Genomic DNA, 18801 nt, shown 5'->3' with positions numbered 1-18801 from the left:
AAATGTCTCCTGGGCTGGACACAGTGGCTCATGCCTGTAATCCCAGCACTTTGGGAGGCCAAAGCAGGTGGATCACCTGATGTCAGGAATTCAAGACCAGCCTGACCAACATGGAGAAACCCCCATCTCTATTAAAAATACAAAATTAGCAGGGCGTGGTGGCATGCACTTGTAATCCCAGCTATTCAGGAGGCTGAGGCAGGAGAATCGCTTGAACCCAGGAGGCAGAGGTTGCAGTGAGCCGAGATCATGCCATTACACCCCAGCCTGGGCAACAAGAGTGAAACTCCATCTCAAAAAAAAAAAAAAAAAGAAAAAAGAAAAAGAAAGAAAATGTTTCCTAAGTACTCGTAAGGTATGAATAAGTATCCTAAATGCAGAGATAGATATAGCAGTGGCTATAGTGTTTCTGCAGTCTAGAGGCAAGCATAAAAACATCAAAAAATGAGTGACATACATGGACATGATGTGGTTTGCATATAATTTCATTTTTCTGGTTTCTTCTTTGAGCCCTCTCCCATTGCTCTGGTTTTAAAAAAGATGCCATGTATGAGGTAAAAAAAATTACATTTTGGTCCTATTCCTGCCTTCATAAGGCAACTTGTATGAGGCTTATGTTAAATCAGTATTTTACAGATCAATGCATTCAAAGGCTCTAGTTAATAATAAAATTATTTTTTTCTATGCATTTTTTGTTACTCTGTTCTCATACGGCAAAAATATATTTGCTAAGGACCACTTGTGTGATGTCAGCACTTTAATAGAAATGGTGGTTTTGATGATGTTCATCAGGATATCTTTTAAAAAGTTTTTGTGGTCATTTCCTTTAAAACTTGCACCTTGTAAACAAACAGTAATGTTTTCCCTGCAAAATAACAAGGTTACAGGGGAAATAAATGGCTGGAGCGGGTAGCCTTTAGGAAATGCTGATGGAGCATTATTTCTTGGAGGAGCAGAGTCATTGAGGAATATGTTATCTTGAAGACTAGGAAACCTCAATTATGTTAACTGAATGCTTGATCTAGGGGAGTCCTTATTGTGCTAGCAATAGCTTCTTGGAGTGTCTTCTTACTAAAAGGATAGACTATTGAAATAAGAGAAAAATACAGAATGGGCAGCTAAGGTCCAAAGGGGTGTTTGGTGAATATTCGTTTAATTATTTATTCATAAATATGTATCTATTAACTAATTGTGCCATTTTAAGGAGCATAGAGAGGGTAGAATTTTAAGTGGAGTGGTGATGAGATCTGCTTTGCATTTCATAAGCATCAGTCTGTTACCAGCGTGGATTGGAGAGACAGCCAGGGGGACTCATTTAGAGTTATTTTTAAACCATATAATAAATGTCAAAGGTGAGAAAGTCACAGAAACTATATTGGATTCAATACGTGAATGAACCACAAAAAAATGGATCATGATTACTAGGTATCCCACCCTCCGAAAACATTTAAGTAACCACTGCCCCATGATCATAATATTTTAAATGTATAATAATTTACAGATTAACTTAGCCCTTCTCTGATTTTAGTTGAGAAAACCTAAGGCTCAGGTTTGACTCAGGGATCCCTGTTATAAATTTTTCTGTAATCATCATGATCACAATCTCTATCACTTATTGAGCAATTATTACATGCCAGACACCATACTGAGTGATTTACATGCATTGTATCTCACTGAATGTTCAAAAAACTCTGGAGTTATTACTATTTTTTATCTGACTTAGATAGGGAAATTGCTCTAGAGAAATTAAGCTGTCAAACATTTCCTATCTAGTAAGTCGTAAAGTCAAGATGTAACTCCATACAAAGTGTCTACCATGGTATTAGTGGTATTAGTTTCCTATTGCTGCTGTAACAGATAATCACAAACTTAGTGGTTTAAAACACAGAAATTATTTATCTTATGGTTCTGCACATAAGAAGTTCAAAATTAGTCTGACAGGTTAAAATCCAGGTGTCCTTAGGGCTGATTTCTCCTGGAGACTCTGAGTGGGGAATCTTGTTTGATGACCTTTGGCAGCTTCTAGATGCCACTGGCATTCCTTGCTTTGTGGCTCCTTCCTTATTCTTCAAATTCAGCAGTGTGGCATCACCCAATCTCTGTCTATTTCTCTTTTACATCTACTTCTATCATCACATCTCCTTCCCTGATTCTGACTGTGGCCTCCTTGCCTGTCTCTTATAAGGATTATTGTGATGAGATTGGGTCCACCTCGATAATCCCAGATCCTGAGATTTTGCTATCTTAAGATCGTTAGTTTAATCACATCTAAAATTTTGGGAGGCTGGGGCGGGTGGATTACTTGAGGTTAGGAGTTCAAGACCAGCCTGGACAATATGGTGAAACCCTGTCTCTAATAAAAAATACAAAAATTAGCCAGGTGCAGTGGTGCACACCTGTAATGCTGGACACTCGGAGGCTGAGGCAGTAGAATCACTTGAACCCAGGAGGTAGAGGTTGCAGTGAGCCGAGATCCTGCCACTGCACTCCAGCCTGGGTGACAGAACAAGACTCCATCTCAAACAAACAAAGAAACAAAAATCATATCTACAAATTTCAGGGATTAGGTTGTGGACATCTTTGGGGGTGCTACTGTGCTCTCTACTAAAACCTCTATGTTGAATAAAGTAAATTTCTTAGAACGTAAATCTCAATTTCTCTTTTATTTTGTGAGTTATGTACTTTTACATTGATTTGCTGCATCTAGTCTAATAAACAAGGCCTTGTTTTATAGTAATGCTAAGTCAGGAGTTCGCAAATTTTTTTTGGTAAATGGCCAGATAGTAAATATTTTCAGCTCTGTGGGCCATGTGGTCTCAAGGACAGTTATTTCACTCTGTCATTGCAGTGTGAGAACAGCCAGAGACAATACATATACAAATGAAACATGGCTGTGTGCCAATAAAACTTTATTCACAAAAACAGGCAGTGGCTCAGATTTGACTCAAGGGCCCCTGCTATAAATTTGTCTGTGGAAACCTGCTATCAATGATCAAATATCTTCACAAGTTTCAGGACATAAGAGTTTTTTCTGTTTGTTCTTTGTCAAATCCCCATACCTAGAACAGAGTTTGGTACATACCAGCTGCTTAATAAATACTTGTTGAGTGACCTAGGAAACCGGGGATATCAGCTCCTCCTGGTTTTACAGCAGCCTGCTGGCTTTCAGATGCACACTAGGACACCTGCTCTGCAGACTGGGGACTCACCAGTTTCTATAATCATGCAAGCCAATTCCATGTCATAAATGGATCCTACTGGGACCAGGCATGGTGGCGCTTATGCCTGTACTCCCAGCACTTTGGGAGGCAGAGATGGGAGAATCTCTTGGGCCAGGAATTTGGGACCATCCTGGTCAACACAGTGAGACTGTATCTCAAAAAAAAAAAAAAAATCCTATTGGTTTTGTTTCTCTGGAGAACCTTGACTAATAGAGCCAGACTTTTTCGTAAACAATGATGAGAAAATTTTATCTCAACAATACTTTCCTATTTTTTTAGTTTTGTTTTTTGCTCATCTCCAACCAAAAGTAAACAATTTAAAAACCTGTGTTCTAAATACATATTTTGATGAAAGCATAGTAAGTAAGTTACTTCACAAACTGGTCATTTTACGACACACACATACACATACCCTAAATAGCCCCAACATAGTACTTCTGTTCCCTTCCTCCTCCTTCCTAAAGGGGAAGAAGGCTTCACGCACAGCAAAGGACATTTAATGAAGAGGGACATGAAACAAAATTTTCACTTTATTACTAGTGTAAGTGAATTATAACACAGTTTGTATTTATAACTTTCTCAGATTTTGCCTTCTTAGGTCTAGGTCACATGCACTGGAAAAAAATTGAGTCTTAGGTTATTCTGTTGTTTATTGTGAAATAGTTTGATGGTATTATTGTGTAATCTGTAGTGTGACATACTGTTACAGTAACTACATTATTAAAACTCCATCAAATCAAGGTTATATTTCAGAATACTGGCTTTACCAGATGGCCTATTAATGTAGTTTAGAAGTGGACTAATTAAATTATATTCTTCAAATAACACTAATGAAATAGATATTTACACTGGGCTTGTCCAACAGAGTCTGCCATGATCAGTTTCCAGGGAAAAGAAAGATCTAATCAAATATGTATATTTTTCAAAGTGTACATGTTAATTTGAAAGCTGAGCAAGTTGCAGAAGTATTTCAGAATCAATGACTAAAAAGAGAGGACAGAAAGCATGGTCCTTGGCAAAATAGAGTTGGGAATAATTAATCATTTTAAAGTAAATGTTTCTCTACGTGAATCTCTGCCAAGAACCTTGACAGAATGCAGACTCCCAGAAGATCCAAGCCTGCTGAAGACAACAATGTTTGTTATACAGTGTGCAATATTACAATAGGTCCTTTCAATGCCTGAGATCCTGCAAAGATGCCTGTATCTAGGATTTCTGATAAAGCTTACAACTGCTATGAATGATATTTAGATTTTAATATATGAGGTTTCATGCCATTACATGCACCAGTTCCATTCTTCACGCCACATTGAAAGGCTCAGTTTAAATCAACGGGGGCCAATTCTGGAAGTCTTTTCACCAGTGATGACATGGCTTCCTTTCCAGAACCTCTAGTGTATTCTCATATAGGCTGACTTATAGAGGAAGCCAAAAATTATTGGAGGCTCAGATAATTTTTGAACCACACCTTGCTTTTTTAATCAGCAGAACTTGATAGAAGTGAATGCTGTGAACTACTTCATGCTCATATTGCTTCATTCATAATGTGGTTGTCACATAAAATTACGCACCCACACTTTACCAGGAAGAATCTTTGCCTGCTCCTTCATCCATCAAGAGAAAACCACTCCAAATAGAAATTTCTTGGCTGCTTTACAGGTCACTACCTATTTTGATCAAGAAAGTAGATGACAAAGCCTTTCAAGTAATGAAGTTTTCCATAAAAAGCCATTTGAACTTGAAGTGTTATATGATTAAGCTTTTTAATATGCAGTCTTTTAGAGGTCAAACATTTAGATAGCAGAATTTTTTTTTAATGGAGAATGATTAGAAAGGAATGTGTTCATTACATAATTACAGGGCTTGCAAAGTGCTGGTATTTCTGCTGGAGAATCAATTTCTTATACTCCTGCTTAAATCACAAAAGAAAACAAATAAATAAACATCATGTATTTTTCTTTCTTTATATGTCTGTATCTTACTTTTTATGTGTACTCAGCCAGAAATAAGCCTGGCTCCTGGAAAAAGTGAAGCTCTGTCAGTCCAGATATCTATCTATAATACTATATGGGTATACTCTTTAGCTTGGGATGCTACAGAGTCCAAAAGGAGTTTAAAAAAAAAATAACTGAATTCAAACTATAGTAAAAGAAAAACATGTAATTTACTTTAAAATTAACTAAAGTTGAATTGTATAACAAAATCAAACTTATGCATGGTATGGAGTGAAGTTGTAATATTGAAGGCCAAGTCTACTATCAATAGGAAATTGGTAAAACTTTTAGAGTTATGAGACTTAAAATTATTTCTGAAAGAACCAGCTTAATGTCTCTAATTTCTCTGATTATCAGCAGTATTTTGATAGTATACTCTTTTTTCTATCTCGTTCTAATACCGTTGCAAATTAGGTTGAGTTAATGTTTCTTTGAATAAGAGCCTTTATTTGGGAGGTACCCTTGGTCCTTTATTTACAATTGCTACAATTTCTCTTCAAAGACAGCTGATTATTTTTAATTCAGCTGTACTTTGTTTCCCTAGATAGTACACTGCAAAGTTTTTGTCAGTACACACTTATCATAGCATCACTATTTCTGAGACATTCGATTGGTTAATGAATTTAATATCTGGCCAGGTTTATTTTCTCAGTGTCCTGTTCCACTTTCAATCAGGCGTAGATTCAACCTCAGTTTAAGCAATTTGTTTAGAAAATGTCCCATGTTTTGTTCGGTTTCCAAGGACTTAGTATATTGGCTTATTCAGACCAGTCCCCCCATTAAAACCAATAACAGATGCTAGATAAAATATTTTAAAGTACCTTTCAAAAGCCACCAAAGAGATGACAAGGTAGTAAGGAATTAGGAAACCAAAATCTAAGGAAAACCTGGAACGCAAATGGCAAGGGAGTACTAGTGCTATTTTTGCCCTGAAGGCAATTGTCAATCAAGGACAATCACACTTCAGTTTTGATGGCTTAAACATGAGGGTAACTGAAGTTAAAACCCAGGGCTTACCATTAAACCGAGAGAATAAATCTGATTAGAGATTTTTCCTACATAAAGTTAGGACTTCAGAAAGCAACACCATCAGAGTAAGTGTACATGAGAAGTAGATTTGCCTTTTCTCCACCCTGTCCGCCAAAAATCAGGGAAAGTAGAGTCGTGTAGAACAGAGAGAAAAAATCTGAAAGAAATTTGTAATCACAGCCAGTTTGAATAACAGTTGTAGCATAAATTAGTATCACTTGGTAGTTGCAAAACAAAACAAAACAACCTAGGATGTGAATAAATATCAAAGTAATTGCAGAATGGTAGTGCCCTTAGATGCCTCCAAGAAGCCAATGCAAATCTCTAGAAAAAGGTTCTTTAATTTTAATCTTCAAAATACCCATATAGATATTTTTAAGACTATGAGAAATACAGAGTTAAAAATAACCAATCACATGAAGATTCAGGCATGCTAAGCCAGAATGATCAGAAAAAATAGACAATGGAAAAATGCACACAGATGATAGATATTGGACTTTTAAGAGAAGACTATAAAATTTACTTATTGTATTTGAAAAAATAAGAAGATAGATTTGAAAATATCTGTAGTCTTATAGAAAAGTGTAAAAATGACCAATTTTAAAAAAAATCATAGAAAATGCCTAGAAATAAAAAATGCCACTAATAAAATCACAAGCTCAATAGAAAATTTTAAAAGAAGATCAGACACAGCTGAAGAGAAAAGAGAAACTGAAAGATTCGTCAGAAGAAATTATCTAGAAGTTGGCATAGAGGAATTCAAAGATGGAAAAATATATGTAGGACAGATTAAGAGTGAAGAAAGATTAAGTGATAAGTTCTGTGGTATATATGATTGGTGTTCCAGAAGGAGAAGGTAAACTGAATACAGAAGAGGCGAGACATGAAAAGATAATAAATAAAATATATGACTTTCTGAATTGATGAAAGATACAGATTTAAGATTCCCAATGAATCCCAAATAATTTTAGAAAGAATAATTACTCCAACCCAAGAAACATTAAAATGAAATCGTAGTACCAAAGACAAAATGAACAATCTTAAAAATCAACCAGAGCAAAAAATACAGATTGCATTCAAAGAGTGGTATGTGGATTAATATTTAACTTCTTTATAGAATATGTAGAAGTCAGAGACAGTAGAATAATATATTCAATATGATAAACTAATTGCTAACTCACTGAAAATATATTTCAATAATGTGAGCAAAGTACAGAAATTTTATAAAAACAAAAGCTGAGCAAGTGCAATTCTTGAGACATTGTAGGTGCTTAGGAAATAATTTTTCCATATTAAGAGTGACCGTGGCCTGGAAAACAATCATACAGTTTTCCTTGCCTCAGATCCCAATGGCTTTGGACAATGTTATATCAGACTCTGTAATGCAGGTAGCCTAGTTTTACTTGCTTCCCCTGTCAGGTATGCAGTATTTAGCATTATTGACTACAGTTTTTATCATTACCACCCGTCAATCCCACACCATCAGTACCAACTCCTTCAATTATCAGATAATTGGTAAGTAGCTTGCACAAAATAACTAGAGAACAAATAATACACTTTAATTTTTGTAACACAGAACGATTATCTTTCAACAATATATTCAGAAGCACATATTTGGTGTGCATTATCATTAATGTAGAAACATTTTAAAATGTTACCATGATTTGGCCTACATATTCAATTAAGACATTAATTGTGTGTGTGTGTGTGTGTGTGTGTGCATGTGTAATATTCTGTAATATATTTGAGGATACAGGGAGGGATATTTATATAGTGCTTTATATCATATAAAGTGCTTCATACTTTATGTATCTATACCAAAATCTTTAAGATTGCCATAAAGATTATTGAAGGTTCTGTTTTTAGATAAGTACATAGATATTCAGAGAGATTATGTGACTTGCCTGAGGTCACACAGCCACAGAGTGAAGTGTTCAGAATAAGGTGGCTGGACAGAGCCTGACTCCAAGGACGGTTAAGAAAAAAAACAATTGTAGTCAGAAGATCACATTCAATTTTGGAACCCTTTGCATGCCAAGCCTTGTGGTTACCGGAGACAGAGACAAAGGTGAATACTTTCATTAAGATGTTCCTAGTTTTACAGGGTCCTTGAGGCCAGTCAGCAATGGAAAAATCACAGTGGAGCTCTGAGAGCCATACGAAGAGGGAGTGAAAATAAGTTGCTACACACCTATTAGAATGGCTAAAATCCAAGACATTTACAGTATCAAATGCTGATAAGGATGTAGAGCAACAGAAACTCTCATTTGTTGCTAGTAATACAACCACTTTGGAAGACAGTTTGGAAGTTTCTCACAAAGATAAACAGCCTTACATACTATCTAACAATTGTGCTTCTAGGTATGTGCTCAAATGAGTGAAAACTTGTGTCAACACAAAAACCTGCAATCGAATATTTATAGCGACTTTATTCATAATTGACCAAAATTGGAAGCAACCCAAGATAGGTGGATAAGCAAACCATGGCACATCCACATGATGGAATATGTATTTAGCAATAAAAGGAAGTAAGATATCAAGTCACAAAAAGGCAATAGTGCCTTAAATGTACATTGCCAAATGGAAAAGTTAGTCTGAAAAGGCTGCTTATTGTATGATTCCAATGAAATGACATTCTGGAAAAGGCGAACCTGCAGAGACAGTGAAAAAATCATTGGTTATTGGTTGAGGTGGCTGTGGTGGAGTATGATTAAGTGTAACACAAGAGAATTTTAGGGCAGTGAAAATATTTTGTATGATACTGTAATGATGGATATATGATAGTATATATTTGTCAAAATCGATAAAACTGTACAACAGTAAGAGTGAACCCTAATGTAAATGATGGACTTTAGTTAATAATATCACATCAATATTGGTTTATCAATTGTAACAAATGTATTTAGAAACTTTCTGTACTTTCTGTTCAATTTTTCTGGAAACCTAAAACTGCTCTAAAAGATTAAAAGTCTATTAAAAAATTTCTTTTTCTCGAAACAGAGTCTTGCTCTGTCGCCCAGGTTGGAGTGCGGTGGCACAATCTCAGCCCAGTGCAACCTCCACCTCCTGGGTTCAAGCGATTCTCCTGTCGTCTCAGCCTCCCGAATAGCTGGGATTGCAGGTGCTCGCCACCACGCCCAGCTAATTTTCATATTTTTAGTAGAGACGGGGTTTTATCATGTTGTCCAGGATGGTCTTGAACTCCTGATCTCGTGATCCACCTGCCTCGGCCTCCCAAAGTGCTGGGATTACAGGCGTGAGCCACCATGCCCGGCCTTAAAATTTTTTTAAAAAGAAGGTCAAAGGCAAGTTGAAGAGGCAAACAAGAAAGAAAGGTCTGGGTTAGAATTGACGGTGGGAGCTCCATTATTGGCGCTATTACAGATATATTGGCACACCTCTTTTGCCACACCAGAGTTTTTCACGAAAATCCCATATATAAGAGCATTTGCTCTCAACATTTTAAGACTACTGGCAAATCTCTCATATTAAGGCATACAGAACTGAAATTTAATAATCTGACTTCAAATCCAGGCTCTGTTCCTCTCTTGCAAGTTACTGATTCAATCACCACACATTACAAGGTCAATGCAGAAAAGGTGCAAAGCAGTACAAACTTTATTCTAGAGGAGAAGCTCAAAAAATAGATATGGTGTTCAGAATGAACTATGTTTTACTTGTCTTGTCCATGGCTCCCATTTTCTTTAAAAAATATTCTTCAAAATAATTCAAACTGCTGACAATCAGACTCTTTGCTCCTTGAGGATAAAAACTTCAAGGAGAAATAACAGGAAAACGGAAGGTACTCTGGAATGTAGTTTTCCTAGCTGTTAACTAGATCAGTGTTTTGAATAAGTTCCAGTAGATGGCGTAAGAGAGTAGGAAGCAGCATCCTTGCATGGTGCAGTTTGAAATAAAACAGCCGTATTTTCAACAGCTCTGAGTCTGTGTGATTTCTGGCAAGACATTTAGCAGAGGAGGAGAGCAGACAGTTTTACAGCCTCTGTCACTCTTCTTGGCAAAGCCAGAAGACCCTCTGGTCTATTGGACTTGAGGATTCCTTCCCTCTAGAAATATTTGATGGCAGCCAAGTCATTGCATATTCCAAGACCCTTGAAAAGGACTCTTCTGCGTCACTCAGAGAGTCTCGTGTGCCTGAGGGCCTTTCCAGATCCATGACTGATGGCAGGCAGCTAGAATAAAATCTGTAGAGCTCTGCTGCTTTTGCTGCAGAGCATTTTGTTTTTTTTTTTTTTTTTAAAGGCTACCAAAACAAACAAACAAACTATGACTCACAGCTAGACACTGAAACAATATTTTTATTCATAGCTCTAAGTGCAACTTTTACAAATAGCACGTCTTAGAATTTATTTTGTTTCGTTTCAATTAACCACTTTCTGGAATTAGAACATACGGGAGAATTGTGTAATCAGAATTTAAGAAAATGTTCAAATGAATGTATTATAAATTCAGGCTGGTTACCTATATAGTGATGGAATTACAATGAACTGGAAAGCTGTGCTCTCCCCAGATCCATCAAATTATCAAGGATAACTCAGCAGCCTCCTTGAAATTTCTGACTACTTATCACTTTCTCTGGAAGCCAAGAACCATGGAACTATAAAAAATGTGTGTGTATGTGTATATATACATACACTTTATGAGGTTTCAAGAAAGATAACTCTAAGTTCTTATTGAGTAAGTTTGTAACGTGTTACACTATCCGCCAAGCTATACTTTCTGTTTAAGACATCTTCTTATTCTCTTCTTCTTTTTACTGTAGCTCCCATCTTATATGGTCAACTTCTGATTAGTAACATGGAGTTTTGGTTTCTGTATGTAAGCAGTTAATAAAGTTATCACTCTAATGTCACTCAATCAATAATATGAGGAAAATAAACATATGAATGGATAGGTTAATAAGTATTTAGTGCCTATTACACCTGGAATGGGGGAATATAAATATGAAAAAAAGAGAGAAACAAGGCCCCTTTCCTCTAGAGGCTCATAATCACTAATACTATATGACCCATGGTTTACAATAGGACAGTCGTATCATGGGAGCACAGAGGAAATGCTTATTTGTGCTTGAGGATATCAGGAAAGGTATTTCACAGGAGATAAAACTGGAGCCGAGTATTAAAGAATTAGAAGGAATTCATCAGGTGGGAAAAGGAATGGATGATATTAATGACCATGAGAATGACACAAACAAAATTTCCATTATATCTGATTTATAAAAGACAAGTGATTTAGAATGGTTGGAGCGCTGGCTAAATGTGACAGAAAGAGGGAACTAAGTTTTAAAAACACAGAAGAGGTAAAACTATGAAAGGCTTTAATATAAATGCTTGAGAATCTATGGCTTCATTCAGCATTGTCCAATAGGACTTTCTGAGAGGACTGAAATATTCTATAGTCTGCACTGTGTACTATGGTAGCCACTAACCACATGTGGTTATTGTACAGTTGAAATGTGGCTAGTAAGATGGAGGCAATTAATTATTTTTTGGCTTAAATTTAGCTTTAAATAGCCACATGTAACTAATAGCTACTGTACTGGGAAACGCTGTTTGAATAATGGGAATTATTGGAAGGTTATTAAGAGTGGAGTGGAATGATTGTTTAATATCAGTGCAAAAATAACACAGTTTGTGTTGATTCCATTGGAATGTATGGTGCATTTCACGTTGAAGGTATTTAAATATCACGACCTACTAACTTGGAGTTGTGTTCAGTTGTGTAAGCAAAGCAATTAATTGTAACTGGCCAAGACCTAGGTTAAGAATAATTTTTCAGTCTAGTCGGCACAAGCAGATATAGAATAAATAATCAAGTATATTTAGCTTAAGTCTCCAGCTTATACATAAGAAGGTTAGGCACCAATATTTGCAGTTGAAAGAAGTATTATTAGAGAAGAATAATTTCCTCCAAGTTAAGAAATTCCTGTAAAAGAGAAACTCTTTCCAGTAAGTATACAGATATGCCCAAATCATATTGAGACCACTGGCTTATTGAATTCATGGTGTTTGTGTCTGGGTGATGAAAGAGACAAAGACTGATTAGCACATAACTCTGAAATCTCAGAGAAATAAGCCTGTGGCATACTCAAGGCTGGCTTGCTCTTCTCTTCTCTCAGTAGATTTCACTGGAGTTAAGACTGCCTCTCTTCTCTGTGACATGGCTAGCCGCTTATTTCAGTAGCAGGTATAGCTAGCAGCACGTTACTTTGGGGAAGACAGGAAGTGCTTAAAATCAGCACTATCAGCTGGGATCACATGAGAAGGCACGTAGGAAAAAGACTAATAAGCAGTTAAGAAAATTACCTTGAAATGAAGCATTGTGAAATCCATTTTGAATTATGTATTTTCTCCTATGCATGTTGTATTAAATTTCAATTTTTTTGTAACAGATTATTACAAATTTAGCTCCTCAAACAATACTATTATCTTGCAGTTTCTGTAAGTTGGAGGTTCAGGCACCATGTAGCTGAATTCTCTGCTCACTGTCTTATTAAGTCAAAATCAAGATGTCTGCCAACTTGCACTCTCTTTGGAGCTCAGATTCTCTTCTAAGCTTATTTAGATTGGTGGCAAATTTCAGTTCCTTGTGGCTGTAAGATTGAGGCTGTCAGCTCCTAGAGGGACCTAGAATTTCCTGCCATGCGGCCCACTCTGTAACAGGTGGTTTGCTTCTTCAAGGACAACAGAACAGGAGAGTGTCTGCTAGTGCTTTGTGTATTTTTCTTTGAAGTGGCTGTATTAGTCAGGGTTATCTAGAGGGACAGAACTAATAGGGTAGATGTATATATGAAGTGGAGTTAATTAAGGAGTATTGACTCACACAATCACAAGCGAAGTCCCAAAATAGGCTGTCTGCAAGCTGAGGAGCAAGAAAGCCAGTCCAAGGCCCAAAACCTCGAAAGTAGGGAAGCCGACAGTGTAGTCTTCAGTCTGCGACTGAAGGCCCAAGAGCCTTGGGCAAATCACTGGCCTAAGTCCAAGAGTCCAAAAGCTGAAGAACGTGAGTCTGATGTTTGAGGGCAGAAAGCATCCAGCACAGGAGAAAGATGAAGGCCAGAAGACTCAGCAAGTCTATTCTTCCATCTTCTCCTGCCTGCTTTATTGTAGCCGAGCTGGCAGCTGATTAGAGGGTGCCCACCCAGACTGAGGGTGGTTCTACCTCTCCCAGTCCAGTGACTCAAATGTTAATCTCCTTTGGCAACACCCTCACAGACGCACCCAGGAACAATACTTTGCATCTTTCAATCCAACCAAGTTCGCACTCAATTTTAACCATCGCAGTGGTAATCTGATTAACAGTGTCACATAGAATAATCTTCCTTTTGATTAATCAAGAGTCAACTGTTTCGAAAATTTAATTACATCTTCAGTCTTATGATGCAGCACAGTCATGGTAAGGATATCCCATTATATCCACAAATCTGGCTAAGACTCAACAGGAGGCTATTATACCAGGAAATGTGCCCCCAAAGACAAGAATCCTGGGAGCCATTTTGGAATTCTGTCTACTACACATGGCCATGGCTATAACTACAGCTGCTTACATGTTTGTCTCATTAAAAACAGTGACGATATTGTAGTAATCTTACCTTTCACAGTGATTCCATAAGAGGGTTTTATAGAAGGAAGTCTCTCCCTCTTTCTGCTCTCTCCCTGCTTAATAAATAGGATTTGGTTTTGTCTTGTTTTTGCTTATATAAAATTTTATTACATATGTAAATATGTAATAGATTATATAATCATATATTTATCAATGCAGCCAAATGTAGCAGGACGAGCTGCAGACAAAAATCCCTCAGACACTGAGGAGCATCAGCAAGACTCACGTCTCAAAAACTGAACTCCCCTAGTGAGCAATTCCTGTCCCTTTTAAGGGCTCACAACGCTAAGGGGGTGTGCATGGGAGGGTCGTGATCGATTGAGCGAGCAGGCGGTACCTGACTGGGGGCTGCATGCACTGGTAATTAGAATGGAACAGAATGGGACAGGGATTTTCACAGTGCTTTTCTATACAATGTCTGCAATCTATAGATTATAGATATAGTTTAACCTATTAGGTCAGGGGTCGATTTTTAACTGCCAGGCCCAGGACTGTCTGCCTGTGGATTTCATTTCTGCCTTTCTTCTTTCTTAGGAGACAGAAATTGGGCATAAGACAATAAGAGGAGTGGCCACCTCCCTTAAAAGTGAGTAAAGATAAATTTTTTATGAAAATAAAATAGAGAGGAATGCATTTTGAAGTCAATTGGGAGTTTCTGATGTATTAAGGATACAATGTGCTGTGATGAGGCTGATAGTTTTAGCAGTGGAGGAGGAAATGAACTATTGACGTAAGGGAAAAAAAGGAGAATGAAAATTATTATAAAATAGAGATGAATAACCTCAAAGATTATGCATTTTATAGCTGGTTTTGGACGCTCTTGCAAAATAGTAAGTTTCACAACCTCTATCTGAGACTTTTGTTTTACCTCTCTGCTGATTTGTAGTAAAAAATGAACACTTGCTTTGTGAAAAAATTGTAGATGATGTTTGTCATCCAATGGATTTTTTTTAAATATCTAATACATGTCTAAGTAAAAGAATGTGTTAACCAGAAATATGTGGAAGATGCTAAATTGTAAAATAAAATAGGTATGTGTGTTTTAGAGGTTTTGAGAAATGATAAACAATATTCATTTATAAGAAGGCTAGTGTCCTTAGCTTAAAGCACCAGTGTTGGCCTCCCCTGTGGTAGTTGCCTTGCAAAGCACTGTTGATTTTTCTCAGGACTTAATAAGCATGAGTGCTTCCAGACCTTTAACTAGATTCAAGTTGAAGACTCAGCTCTAAATGATGAGATAAGAAGTGTGACTTTCCAGGAGCCTCACTGAACTATGCACCAAAAATAAATAAATAAATAAATAAATCCACATTTAAAATATAAATATTTATATAAAAACCTGGTGAAAATGTATGGAAATAGATATTAAGGGTATAGGATAACTGGAAAAACATAAAGTTTATTGAGGCCAAATTTATTGGTATGAGCTGTCTTAGGGTTCTACAGAGGAAAGAAACAATAGATTTCATGTATATATAATTCAATCCTCTGTTGCACATTATACATACACACACACATACATATATATATATATATATATGTAGGGAGAAAGAGATTTTCAAGATTTATTATAAAAAACTGGCTCACACATCTATGGAATCTGAGAAGTCCCAAGATCTGCAGTTGACAAGCTGGACACCCAGTGGACAGATGGTATGAGTTCCAGCCCAAGTCCAAAGGCCTGAGAACCAGAAGAGGTGATGTTTAAATTACAGTTCCAGGTCAGAAAAAGAACAATATTGCAGGTCAAGCAGTCAGAAGGCACTTCCTCTTATTCAGCCTTTTTGTTCTACACAGGTCTTCTATTAACTGGATAAGGCCCACCCACATTAGACAATCCACTTTACTTAGTTTACCTATTCAATGTTAATTTCATCCAGAAACAGCATCACGGACACACACAAAATAATGTTTGGCCAAATGTCTGGACACCCTATGGCTCGGTCAACTTGCCATATAAAATTGACCATCACAAGCCAACCTCTTTTCAACTTAGCATTGATATACGTCTCTTTAAAACATACTTAGTCTCCAAATAAAGACAATAACAAGGCATAATTTTGCAAAACATGGTGCAACCATCCTGCATACGACCAAAAACACATTCTAACTTTCCCCGGAAGAAGTGGTAAAGTCTTTGAGTGACGTTTAATATTCGATATTCCATAAGTTAACTACTATGATGTAAAATTAATAATATTTAAACACTGTGATGTGAAATCTTCTTATCTTACATGATAAGGGAATTAATAAAAAATAAAGGAAGGGAAGAAAACAAAGATATTTGCTTAATACATACACACAAACCCACTCCCCCCACCCCTCCCACACAAATGTATTCGTAAAAATAAGAAGGAAATATCATGACAATTACGGTACTTGTTTTTGTAACTGGTGACATGGTTGCAGGTGGTATTTATAACAACCCTTTCTCACTACCCATTTTGGATCTCCTTTACTTGCAGCAAGTATCTCAGTTCGTCTTGGCTCTTTACTAGATGGGGTGATCCAAACCTTCAGTCCTGAAGGGTCTGGGCCAGTAGAAATCCTTTCTGGATTGGGTTGTTTTGGTTTTCAATTGACCTTAATCACATGGCATGGTAATGCTAAGAGATTCCCTAAGGGATCTTCTGTCTTCCAGACATACTCTTCCTTCACTTCATTGTGGATCAGTTGTACAATTTTCTCTTGGTAGTCAGGATAACCACCCTAGCCAGCACAGTCATCTCCTTTATTTGCCTATTGATTCAGAGGTATGAGAAGCCCAAATGGGTTGGGTGGCAGTCTAAACTTCCAGTTGAGTGGATAATTGTTGTGTCTTTTGGTAAAAGCATTCCTTCCTTTGGAACTAAAACTTCTATGCCAACAGAGGATGAGGTCATGGAAACAGTATCCTGAAATTTTACTAGTGGGTCATTAGGCGGTAATAGTATGTGGTGCCATTCCCATTTTCATCCCTTAATTTCTGGACCTGTGAATCCTGGCCATGGAGAAAGAGTACCATATATTTGACACCGATTCAGATATACACAGCCTTCTGAACAACATTGCTTCAGAGCTGCAAGGTTTTGCCACTTAGTGATGCTATAAGTGAGTCTTCAAATGTCCATTCCACTGCTCTGTCAAGCCATCAGTTCAGAATATGGGAAACATTTAAAACCAGTGAATTACATGAGTAATTGTACATGAGTGAGGCTTATTGCCTTTCTTAATTTTCTATGAATTAATTTCCTCAATAAGAAGCAATACCATGTGGAATATCATGACAGTGTATAAGGCATTCCATAAGTCTGTAGTTGGTAGTTTTGGGAGAAGCATTGGTGCTGCAAAGGCAAATCTGTATCCAGAGTAAGTCTCTGTTCCCATAAGAGCAAAGTACTGTCCCTTCCATAATGTGTCAAATTGAAAGAGGCTCTCTTTTTTTTTTTTTCCTACTAAGTATTTATTTATTTATTTATTTATTTATTTATTAAATTTATTTATTATTATTATACTTTAAGTTGTAGGGTACATGTGCATAACGTGCAGGTTTGTTACATATGTATACTTATGCCATGTTGGTGTGCTGCACCCATCAACTCGTCATTTACATCAGGTATAACTCCCAATGCAATCCCTCCCCCCTCCCCCCTCCCCATGATAGGCCCCGGTGTGTGATGTTCCCCTTCCTGAGTCCAAGTGATCTCATTGTTCAGTTCCCACCTATGAGTGAGAACATGCGGTGTTTGGTTTTCTGTTCTTGTGATAGTTTGCTAAGAATGATGGTTTCCAGCTGCATCCATGTCCCTACAAAGGACACAAACTCATCCTTTTTTATGGCTGCATAGTATTCCATGGTGTATATGTGCCACATTTTCTTAATCCAATCTGTCACTGATGGACATTTGGGTTGATTCCAAGTCTTTGCTATTGTGAATAGTGCTGCAATAAACATACGTGTGCATGTGTCTTTATAGCAGCATGATTTATAATCCTTTGGGTATATACTCAGTAATGGGATGGCTGGGTCATATGGTACATCTAGTTCTAGATCCTTGAGAACTCGCCATACTGTTTTCCATAATGATTGAACTAGTTTACAATCCCACCAACAGTGTAAAAGCGTTCCTATTTCTCCACATCCTCTCCAGCACCTGTTGTTTCCTGACTTTTTAATGATCGCCATTCTAACTGGTGTGAGATGGTATCTCATTGTGGTTTTGATGTGCATTTCTCTGATGGCCAGTGATGATGAGCATTTTTTCATGTGTCTGTTGGCTGTATGAATGTCTTCTTTTGAGAAATGTCTGTTCATATCCTTTGCCCACTTTTTGATGGGGTTGTTTGTTTTTTTCTTGTAAATTTGTTTGAGTTCTTCTACAAGGCTACAGTAACCAAAACAGCATGGTACTGGTACCAAAACAGAGATATAGACCAATGGAACAGAACAGAGTCCTCAGAAAGAGGCTCTCTTAACAGCTGTCCTTTGCTGACATTTTGAGGACAAATTTGGCTTCAGCCAACATGACTACTTGCTTTCATTGTATTTTGTCATTTCTCTCTAATCTAGACTTAATTTCTGGCACTATTTCACTTGGACTGCTTCTTTGTATTCCTGATCCTAAAAACACCCTGCCCAGCCTAAATGTCACCTCTTTAAAGATATTTTAATTTATCACTTCAAGTTTTTGTTTCTCCGAGTCTATAGAGCAGTGGTGGCAAGTATGTTTCTGTTACAAACATCACTAATCATCATGGTGTTCTTCTCCCAAGCTGGGTTGTGACCTCAGAGTCTTCAATAATATAGCACCCCATGCATCCACTACAATTTCATCCGTTAGCATTCAATATGAAGATTAATTGTGAGCCTGCCACATTTCTCAGATGTGGATTATATTATAGTTAGTAACATGTATGCCTTGTTCTTCCAACTAAACCGTAAGCTCCTTGATGAC

The sequence above is a fragment of the Macaca fascicularis genome, chromosome 8, assembly GCF_037993035.2.
Source record: "Macaca fascicularis isolate 582-1 chromosome 8, T2T-MFA8v1.1".
NCBI classification, from domain to species: domain Eukaryota; kingdom Metazoa; phylum Chordata; class Mammalia; order Primates; family Cercopithecidae; genus Macaca; species Macaca fascicularis.
The sequence above is the reverse complement of the archived record's forward strand: the minus strand, read 5'-3'. Positions refer to the sequence as shown.